This window comes from Zingiber officinale, chromosome 6B, assembly GCF_018446385.1.
Source record: "Zingiber officinale cultivar Zhangliang chromosome 6B, Zo_v1.1, whole genome shotgun sequence".
NCBI classification, from domain to species: Eukaryota; Viridiplantae; Streptophyta; class Magnoliopsida; order Zingiberales; family Zingiberaceae; genus Zingiber; species Zingiber officinale.
This window is the reverse complement of record NC_055996.1, coordinates 59,148,625-59,159,839: the sequence shown is the minus strand read 5'-3', so window position 1 is coordinate 59,159,839 and position 11,215 is coordinate 59,148,625. Positions and strand designations below refer to the sequence as shown.

Below are 11,215 nucleotides of genomic sequence, written 5' to 3'. Positions count from 1 at the left end.
TTTTAAAATCGATAGTGTCGAGATAAGCTCTCCTCCCTTCCTTGATGCGTTCATTCTCCCCAACCTGATAGGTGGATAACTCAGTCCTAACAACATCTGCTTCAGCCTTTGTTGCATTCAACTCGACCCGCATGAATTCTAGCTGGGTTTCTCGGGTATTCAGTTCTTCCTGTTGCTTCAATAGCAAGAAATCCTTAGTGGATAATTCTTGGATTAGTTCAGGAGATCTTGAGGCATGTGAAAGCCCTAGTTCTTCCAACAGGGTAGTTTTGTGAGCCAGGTCAGAAAGGGCTTTGCCTTTTAATGCGATCTCTACTCGAAGCTTGGACTCAGTGGACTAAATAAGAGTTCCAACTATTGCTTATCTTGCTATTGAGAATCCACTAATTGTTGGGGCTCCTTCAAAAGACTATTCCAATTCTGAAAAAAGCCTATCTCAGGCTTCAGATTCTTTTTACCGGAGTTCAACTTCCCTTTGTAAGTTGATCGTTGTAGTATTCAGAATGGAGTAGTTGCATCTAGATGCTTTACTCGACCTTTTAAAATCTTGTTGGCTTGCTTCAAGTCCATGACCAATCGCCCCAAATTTATCCCAAAAGCATAGAACTGAATAGAATAATGACAAATTTATATTTCACAAAAGTAATTTACGAAAACTTAGTCATGGACTTATTGCAGTAGCATTTCGGTTGTGCTCATCAGCACACTCTGAAATTATGGTCCCTTATGTTTGTCTATATGCTTGCACCCATGACTTAGCTAATGGACCCTTCAACTTAAGTATCCCATAAGGTGAGGAAGAAGTAGTGTCCATCCCTTGTTGAGATGGCAATCCATAGGATTGCTTGAAAAGACATGAGGAACTAGTTGAAGACGTAGGCCATGAAGGAAGAGCAAGAGGGATCTTGAGCGACTGCAAATGAACAGAAGCTGCTGGAACCGGTAAAGATTTTGATGTTTTCCCAGTCGGCCCAGAACTTTGTTCAGATATTGATCATTTAGATGCACGGTTAGCTAATCTCGTACTAGGAGTTCATTTGGAGCGGGGAGTAGTTAAAGAAACGCTCAATGCTTGTGGCAGAATTCATTGAGTAGGTAGAGGGGTTGGCGTTGTCTCAATTGGCTTGATAACTGGGGGGTCGCATGAGACATAAGTATAAGAACGCCTGGCCATAAAATTGTAAAATGAAAGCGACTATGTTTTTGAGACCCAGGCTCTTTACCTCGAGCAAATGAAATCTTGGCCAAAGCAAGAGGAGGCCACTTGGTGATGGGTTGCTCAGGAATATCCAGGCCTGAAGCCTCTGCTTAAGGCCTCTTGCGCTAAATGACAAGGGAAGTATCCTATTCTGAGCTGAAGGAAGAATATGTTGGATAGAGACGCGCTAGAGAGGGGGGGGGGGTGAATAGCGCTCGTGGCTTTCACTTTTCGAATTCGTAAATCATACGAAAAACTAACAGACTAATAAGCAGCGGAAAATAAGAATAACCACACAGACACGAAGGAATTTACTTCGTTCGGAGCCTGTGACGACTCCTACTCGAAGGCCCGCGATCCTTGATCGCTTTCCGTGGACAGCAACTATAATCTCGATAAGGTTTTACAAGTATTACAATAAGAGCAAGATTGAGAAACAATAATACCGACAACAATAGAATGTAAATAGAAGCTCCGGGTCATCGAAAGGTCGCTGCAGCGCTTCAAGAACAGTTTTGAGCAGAGCACAGAAGAAGAAAGCTTTTCTCAATTGATTCTTAGGCCACTGCTCCAAACCTCCTTTTAAACAGTGCTGGAGGTGCCTCCAAGCTCGTCCGAGGTGCCTCCAGGCCGCCGAGTCGCACGCGTGGATCAGCACAGACTTGGTCGAATTTTATCTGGTTCAAGGTGCCTTCATGCTTCTTCAAGGCGCCTTCATCCACCAGTCCAAGGCGCCTTGAGCTTCCTCCAAGGCGCCTCCAAGTTTGCTTCGCAGCCAGCTCCAGCTTTGCACCCGAGGCACCTCCAAGCCCCATGGAGGCGCCTCAGACACTATTCATCCGAGGTGTACTTTGTGTTTTTGGTACCTGCAAACATGTTAGTCCCAAAATACCTACAACACAAAGTTTGTACACAATAATAGTATGAATATGAAAGTTTGATAGTTTCCGGACTGTCCGGGTCTGACTTCGAATTTCCAACCGGAAACCATAGGTCGACCCGATGCCTGCAGTTCCCTCTACGAGGAACGCATCCTCACCTACTCCACTCAGGAGATTTACCTGTTTCCAGTGTGATCCTCCAGATTGACTGGACTTTTGCTCGGTGCTCGATGCTTCCGGACTTTCTGCTGACTTTCGCTTCCCGGCTGGTCCTATCTTTCACCTGGTTCGCGACACCAGGACTTTCCACCTAGGGTTACCTCCCCCCCCAGGACTTTTGCCTGAAGCACTCGATCCACCAAGACTTTCCGCATAGGGTTACCACCCCCTATGACCTAGGGTTACCACCCCCTAGGGTTTTCACCTTGCCTAACAACAGTTAGGGCTTTTGCCTAAGTACATTTAGGACTTTCCTGCAATCTCATTCAGACAGTTAGATCACCACACACCTTAACTTTGAATCCTTTGCCATTATCAAAACTCAGGTTCGATCGTTGAATGCTTCCTGCACCAACAGAATATTGGTGCAGGAAGTACCAGACAATAGAACTTGAGTTTTGATTATCTCAAAGGGTCCAAAGTTAAGTTGCCCTGTGATCTAACAAGGTTGATTGAGCTTATAGGAAAGTCCTAAGTTGTCTTAGACAAAAGTCCTAGTGGATTATAAGCAGGTAGAAAACCCTAGGGGGAGGTAACCCTAGGTCTAAGGGGGCGATAACCTTAGGTGATGGAAAGTCCTAACTGCGGTCAAGTAGGTGGAAACCCCTAGGGGGTGGTAACCCTAGGTCCTAGAGGGTGGTAACCTGTTACGATTCCGCAAGTGCATGGATTTGTCGTCAGTAATAATGATTATCGATCCCACGAGGAGTGGTTATAAGCACTAGCTGACACACTTAGGATTAGCTAAACTACCGATGGTTGTAAGTTATCTAAAGGAAAAGGGTTTGGAAACAGAAACGAGAACTAGCAAAGAAGAAGTCATAAAATTGGTTTATGAAGAGTCCTAGGAGTTCGGTTTCATTGTGGTGGTATTGATGTATCACATTCTATCCTTTACTGATTGTCCATCAACATGCTTTTATCGGAAGTTGAAGTATCTATTCTTAGGTACCAAATAAAAAAGATCCCTATGAAATTCTGTTACGGTTAACCCCTATCACTAGGGCGCCTCGGTAGATCACAAGAACACTACTCTAATTAGTGTCACTAAGGATAGAGATAAGGAGCTTAGTTTGGTCTCTTACTTCCTTGTGGAGGCGTTGTCTATCTTTTCAAGGAAGTACCCTAGATATCCGTGAATGGGTTACCCCTATCACTAGGGCCCCTTGGGTGTACGATATAGGATATTCTCTCTACAAGATAGGCAATTCCTACACAATCAATTAACACGATATAGAGATCAAGTAGTCGAAACAAAGCAAGTGAAATCATCCAATGAAATAGAGGCAAAAGTATGAGTCTTACATCAAACCAATCCACAACTACTCCCTCATCCTAGAACAAAGAATCTACTCCATAGACGCCGGAAAAAACCCGAAGACATAATGTTAAGCATACAATTCTCAAACAAGAAGAGAGAAAGAGAAAAGACGCTTATCCAACGACGACGTGTGATCTTCGGATCCAATCTTTTATTTTTTGAATTGATGTGATGATGAAGGATCACTGGACAGAGGTCTTGGATGGCGTAGAATGACACCAAGTTGATTCTCTCCCTGATGGATCGCTTCCCGGTCTCCCCCCTTGAGGAAAAGGGTTAAAACCCTTTTATAGTCTAGGGCGCGGCTGCGGCAGCACGACCGTGTAAGGATGGCACAGCCGTGCCCTTCTTATCTCTGGCTACGTTGCATGGTCGTGCCAATTGGCACGACCGTGTGAACCTGGGGCTCGGCTCTGGGGACACAGCTGTGCAATCCTGTACGACCGTGTACTGCTTGGCTGCGGTCATGGGGGGCATGACCGTGCAAGTACGCATGGCCATGCTCTGATCTGCCTTTGGGTTGGCCGCATGGCCGTGTAAGGTTGCACGGTCATGCACTTTCCTTCTCCTGTTTGGCCACATGGTCGTGCGAAGTTGCACGACCGTGTTCGCTGGCTTGTTCCGGTGCGCCGACAATCGCTGTTTTTGCTTCAAAAGTTTTCCCTGTCAACACAAAGCCAAACAAAGAGCAGATATCTGAACAAAAGAATATATACGATGAGTATATGATAAAAGAGGTGATCATGCAAAGAATATATACATATAAAGCAAGTGAATGTCCATTAAAATATGCATAAACGATCATAATATTTATGCACATCACTCCCCCAGACTTGAACCTTTAGCTTGTCCTCAAGCAAAACGCTACAAACTATGTTCATGACCACCTGGCAGTGTTTCATAATCCCTAGTGCATTCGCCTAACTCTATCAACTAGTTTCATTGTTAAGCACGATTGTGGAATAACCTAAGTATGACCTAATCATAAATTATTTGTGTTCGGTGTAATAAGTAACTCAAACTCTTCAAGTTTAAATTCTCTATCCTAGTTAAGTCGTTATATAATTGAGTTCCTAATGTTGTCGGTGATAGGCACTTACCTTCCACACACTTGGTTCGTCTTCCTTAAATTACACAATGTCTAAAAGGATACTACTCAGAATCAAAAGAAACATAACATTTATTTCCCTAGTAACCTAACTCGGCCTCAAGGGGGTGAATTGTTAGTTTCCAGTCACAACAACTATTTTTTATCCCTTATTCATTTTTTTTATTTGGTGCTATAGTATAGCACTAATCACACATGCGGGATGCATATGTTGGGATTTAGATTTTTCCAAATGAGCTTCCATGATCTGAGGTCATCCAGTAACCAAAATATAAATAAGAAATCACCATGGGAACAAAAGTACTAAACAATTTGAATGAATCATAACTATTTCAAAAATATTTCTACTATTCAAGCTTAAGTACTTAAGTGTAGTGAAAATAAGATCCTTAAGGTTAGGCCAAAACTTATACAAAACTCCATACAATTTTTAGCTTATTTCATGCTACTAGGGATAGAGAAAGGAGATACACCAAACATACTAACACTAACTTGACAACACATGAACTAAGAAAATGCTAGACATTTTTCTATCAAACAAGTAGCAAAAAAAGTAGAAGGTTTGATGTTCTCAAGTATGCCTCAAAACTAGTTTTTTTTCTTTATATATATATATATATATATATATATATATATATATATATATATATATATATATATATATATATATATAGAAACCTGAAATGAACAAACAAAGCAAAGTGTAAATGAGATGCAAATAGAAATATGAAACTAATAAAATATGAATAAAATATGCAAAGAGAAGAAAAACTCAACTCAACTCAAGTTGTGCAGACAGACACAACACCCCCCAGACTTAGACTTTTCATCGTCCCAATGAAATCAATACAATGGCGGGGGTGGGGATAAGGGAGTCCCCGATGTGTGCCAAGGGGAAATCTAGGCATACCAGGAAGATGGCCAAGGTGTTGATGATATTGATAAAGGGCTTCTACTTGTTGTCTAGTGATATCCATATCATCCATAAAATTCCTCATATTTTCCTGGTCAACCTCATAGTCCTGAACGAACCCTGTCACCTGACTATGGAAGTCCCTAGTAAACTGAAAATGATCCTGTACCTCCCTAAACTGGTCGTCAGATAACTTGAAGTGACACTCCAACAATCGTTGTTGGATATTTTACTTCTCATGAAGGGAGTCTAAAGAGGCACGGAAGTTAGAAAAATCAAATCTAGAGGGTCCCGTACCATAGGAAAAAGAGTGCCTAGGAGGTTCTGGATGTCCGGAAGGGTGCGGGAATCCTGATGATGAGGGCTCTTAGTGGTACTATGTTTCTACGATAATGGAGGGAACAATCTCGAGGTGTAAATCAGTAATCACCCAGTTCGCGGGGTTGCGAACTGAAGTACACTCGGGGCAAGGAAGGGGTAATGGAAAACCATTGTTCCTAGGGAAGGCAACCCCATTCTCATCCCGACAAATCATCTTCATATCAAGACAAGAATCGATATCGATCTTGTCATTACCATGAATCACCTCTAATCCATCAAGCTTACAACCCAGATTGAATGCTATTTGAGTGATCAATCCACCAAACACTATCATCCCCTAAGATGCCTTAGCTGCCCTCAACAAAGTTTACAAAAACTGAAATTCGGAATCAAAATCTACTTTATTCAACATCGCCCAAAGAGAAGAGAGTTCTACCTTTCTAACCACCCCATCACTCTCTCCTCGACCAAAGATCATTTTGCTCATCACTCGGTGAAGGTATCTAAAGGTCGGGTTTTGCATGCGGGGTGCCTTGGCTCTAGAGGGTTCATAAGGGTCTTTTGATCCGGTTATTGACGTCCAAAATTCATTCCATCTAATTTCATCATCAAATCCATGGGCACCACCAATGGGTAAACCAAAATAATTATTAAAATCACTAAAAGTCCACCGAACTTCTTTATTCATCATCCTAAAAGTTATGACCCCTACGTAGTCATCCTCAGAAGAAAATTTAACATCAATCGACCTCAAAAATTCAAGGACTAGACGGGGGTAAGTCAGTGCATGAGCGTACATAATATCATTCCAATCTAAAGAACTAATCATCCAATCTACATCATCCCTAATTCCTAGCATATCCATAGTAATGGGATCCATATACTTGGTGCATATAATTTTTCTAGCGACAAGGATATCATATCTAGCTTTTTGTTCATGATTTGTAAAAATAATATTGAACTCATTTTCGTTACCTTCGTCATGTGCCACCCTTTTTTCCTTTGCCTTTTGAAGAAGAAGCCTTCCCTTTGCCTTTGTCGCCTCCCAACGCATCTCCTTCGCCAGATCCACTGCTTCCTCGACGAAGTCTCTTCAAGATCTGCGACATGGTGTGCAAGGTTTTGAGGAATTTCTTGTGGAGATGGGTCTTGAGGATGGGAGAGGAGGAGAAGGAAGGAAAATAGGGGAGTTGCTTTTCTCTTTCCGGATTTGTGGCTTGAAGAAGTGTTAGATCTAGATGTAGATCTAAGCAAAAATGAACTCTAGAGGTGGGAATTAGGATTTGAGGAGGTGTAGTGGGGAGGAGAAGGCTTTTTGGGAGAGAAGAAGATGGAAATTAGGGCTTTTGGAGGAGTAGGCGGCGCACATGGGTAGGGGCAAGGTCATGTCTATAGACACGGCCGAGTTAGGTGAGTTCTACATGGCCGTGCCGATTGGCACGACCTCCTCTTTTCTCCCCTCAGCCAAAGTCAAACAGCCGTGCCGATTGGCACGACCCCTTTCTTCTTCTTCTCAGCTTTGATCGCACGGCCGTGCCAATTGGCACGGCCTGTGTCTCTTCCTTTACTGTTCTTCTTGCACGACCGTACTAATTGGCATGACCCGTGTTCTCCTCTAATCTGCATAGGCCACATGACCGTGCAAGGTTGCATGGGTCGTGGCCTTTGTCCCTCTGTTGGCTTCGTACGACCGTGTGTGGTCACACGGTCGACTCCTTTAAGCTCACGGTGACTTGCCTCTCACTATTTTGGATCCTATGATGCTTCCACGCCCATAAAACGCTCACGACCAGGTTATGGAGGCTCTGCACATCCTGAAAATGAACACCCAAAAATAAAAAAATAATAAAAGTACTCGACTCGAACTTACTAAAGAAATAAAACGATAAACGGAATGATGAACTAAAATGAAAAACCCTTGGGTTGCCTCCCAAGAAGCGCTTGTTTTAGGTCTTTAGCTCAACCCCGTTTCAGTAGTGTGGACTAAACCCATGGAAGCACGGCTCTCCTCCTAGGGTTAATGCTCCAGTCTGCACCTTCAGTTTCACTCATGCAGGACAAATGTACTTCTTATTGCTTGCTGGAAGGGACCTCTCTTGGGAATTGCACTCCTAGACTTTGTGTATGTTCATCTTGCTCGAATTTCCCTGAGAAGAGGAGACACAGTTAAAAGAATCAGATAAGTCAAATTCTAACTTTTCCTTGTCGATCTCCAAGGATAACTTATGACTTTTCACATCAATGAGGGCTCCAGCTATGGCAAGGAATGATCTTCCAAGGATGATCGGTATCTTGGGATCCTCCTCCATATCCAAGATAATGAAATATGTGGGAATGATACATCCACCCACTTCTACTGGCACGTCTTCCATTATTCCCATCGGTTATCTACATGAATGGTCAGCTAATTACAATGCCATAGTAGTCAGTTTAATGTTCTGGAGTCCTAGCATCTTACATAAGGAGTATGGAAGTAGGCTAACGCTGTCTCCCAAGTCGCAGAAAGCTTTCTGTATGAGTTCAGAACCAATCTTGCAGGGTATGGAAAAACTTCTTAGATCCTGAAGTTTTGGTGGAATATTTGCCATAAGTAGAGCGCTGTAATTTTCTGTTAATGCTACAGTCTCAAAGTCGCCCTTCTGCCTCCTGTTAGATAAAATACCCTTTAAGAACTTTGCAAACTTCGGCATTTGGTGCAGTGCATCTATCAGTGGTACTTCTATGCAAATTTCTTTAATCTTCTTCAGGAATCGGTTGAACTCTTCATCCTTTTGGGATGTTATCAGTTTTTTAGGGAAAGGGATTGTCTGACTTTGTGGTGGAATTTGAAGAGTTCCTTCAACTTTCTTGGTGATCTCCTCTCCATCCCTGTCCTGAATCTGATTGAGCTCTAGGGGAGAGGGCTCTTCCTCTGAGTCAGGTCCTTTCTGAGTAGTGATCTGGGGATCTCCCAAAGTTCATCCGCTCCTTAGCTCAATGCGGTTGCAATGTTCCACTGGATTTATATCTGGCTTCCCTGGAAATGTTCCCTATGCTTTTGAGATGGACTGGGCTATCTGGGCTATCTGGCTGTCTTGCATCTTTCGATGTTTCTCAGAATTCTCCATTCTTTAAGTCAATTGCTTGATCTCGTTCTTTATCTCTTTTTGCTCTGAGAGAACTTCTTCGAGCATCTTTTCTATTCTGGACAACTGTGAAGGTTTTTGTTATTGATAAGTCTGCTGTCCAGATGGGTAGCTCTGTTGCCCAGGTTGATAGCTTTGCTTTACTGGTCCTTAGTCCTGGTTATTCCGGTATGAGAAATTTGGGTGGTTCCTCCATCCAGGATTGTATGTGTTGGAGTACGAATTGTTTTGCTTTTGGTTGTAGCTCACTATCGCATCGCATTGTTCAAGTTGGTTTATTTGTGCTTGAATTGGCCCTAAGGGGCAAGTATCTTGAGCATGATCCATACTTCCATAAGTTTCACAAACACAAACTATCACATTGGCCGTGTTGTTTCCCATGGCCTCAAACTTCTTGGTCAGAGTGTCCAGCTTTGCAAACATGAGTGTGACTGCATCTACGTCGAATTTTCCTGACGCCTTTATTGGATTCCATGAGAAAGAACCACCAGATCTTTCAGTTGCCCACTGATGGTGGTTCTGTGCCACGTTCTCTATAATCTCTTCAGCTTCATCAAGGCTTTTGTTCATTAGTGCTCCTCCTGCTGCAGAATCGAGAGACACCTTCGTGTGATAGTTGATTCCATTGTAGAATGTGTGTAGAACCAACCATTTCTCAAGGTCATGATGGGGGCACTGTCTCAGCATACTTTTGAATCTGTCCCAGGCTTTACATAATGATTCTGAGTCTATCTGTTTGAAGCTTGCAATCAAATTTCTCATGTGAGCAGTTTTGCTTGGTGGGTAGAACTTGTCCAGAAATTTCTACTCACACTGCTCCAAGGATGATATGCTATTTGCTGGAAGGGAATTTAGCCACTGCTTGGCTCTATATTTTAGGGAGAATCCAAAGAGCAATAACCTTACTGATTCTGGAGGGACTCCGTTCACTTCATGGTACCACAAATCTCATATTAAAGCTCTAAGTGGTGGTTTGGATCATCGTGCGGTCCTCTTCCAAATTGATTCTGCTGAACCATGTGAATTACTGCAGGCTTGATTTCAAAATTGTTGGCTTCGATTGGCGATCGAGTGATGCTAGACCGAACCCCTCATGCATAAGGTGTTGCGTAGTCTTTCAACAGTTTGTCAGCCATCTCTGAAGATTCTTGTACTTCTTGAAATGCTTTTTGAAGGTTTCTTCTTCTCAAGAAGGTCCTATCGATATTTGGATCGAACGGTAGAAGTTGTCCTGAAAGATTAGCTCTTCGCATGCAAAAACAAACTATGAAATATAGTAAAGAAGAAGAGATGAAATAATATTATTTTTGGCGTTTTAATAAAAATGCAGAAGGTAAAGAAAAATAAGAATAAAATTATTTATCTCTAAATGCAAAATATTAGAAAAAGGAAAGATAAAGGAAAAGAAAATAAAGTCTAGTCTAATCTACTATGATTATCACTAATGTTATAGACATAGTCCTCGGTAACGCCGCCAAAAACTTGTTACGATTCCGTAAGTGCACGGATTCATCATCAATAATAAAGATTATCGATCCCACGAGGACTGGTTTAAGCAGTAGCGATGGCATACTTAGGATTAGCTAAACTACCGATGGTTGTAAGTTATCTAAAGAAAAAGGGTTTGGAAACAGAAACGAGAACTAGCAAAGAAGAAGTCATAGACTTGGTTTATGAAGAGTCCTAGGAGTTCGGTTTCATTGTGGTGGTATTGATGTATCACGTTCTATCCTTTACTGATTGTCCATCAACATGCTTTCGTCAGAAGCTGAAGTATCTATTCTTAGGTACCAAATAAAGAAGATCCCTAAGAAATTCTGTTACGGTTAACCCCTATCACTAGGGCACCTCGGTAGATCATAAGAACACTACTCTAATTAGTGTCAGTAAGGATAGAGATAAGGAGCTTAGTTTGGTCTCTTACTTCCTTGTGGAGGTGTTGTCTCTCTTTTCAAGGAAGTACCCTAGATGTCCGTGAATGGGTTACCCCTGTCACTAGGGCCCCTCAGGTGTACGATCTAGGATATTCTCTCTACAAGATAGGCAATTCCTACACAATCAATTAACACGATATAGAGATCGAGTAGTCAAAACAAAGCAAGTGAAATCATCCAATGAAATAGAGGCAA

At 42.3% G+C, this 11,215-nt stretch overlaps 1 non-coding gene across 1 annotated transcript; it reads left to right on the top strand.

Moving 5' to 3' along the window:
* Nucleotides 1–9,744: 9,744 nt before the first annotated feature.
* Nucleotides 9,745–9,850, top strand: LOC121993369. The gene has a single exon (XR_006115229.1). It is a non-coding gene; the product is annotated as a small nucleolar RNA R71 (small nucleolar RNA).
* Nucleotides 9,851–11,215: the final 1,365 nt, after the last annotated feature.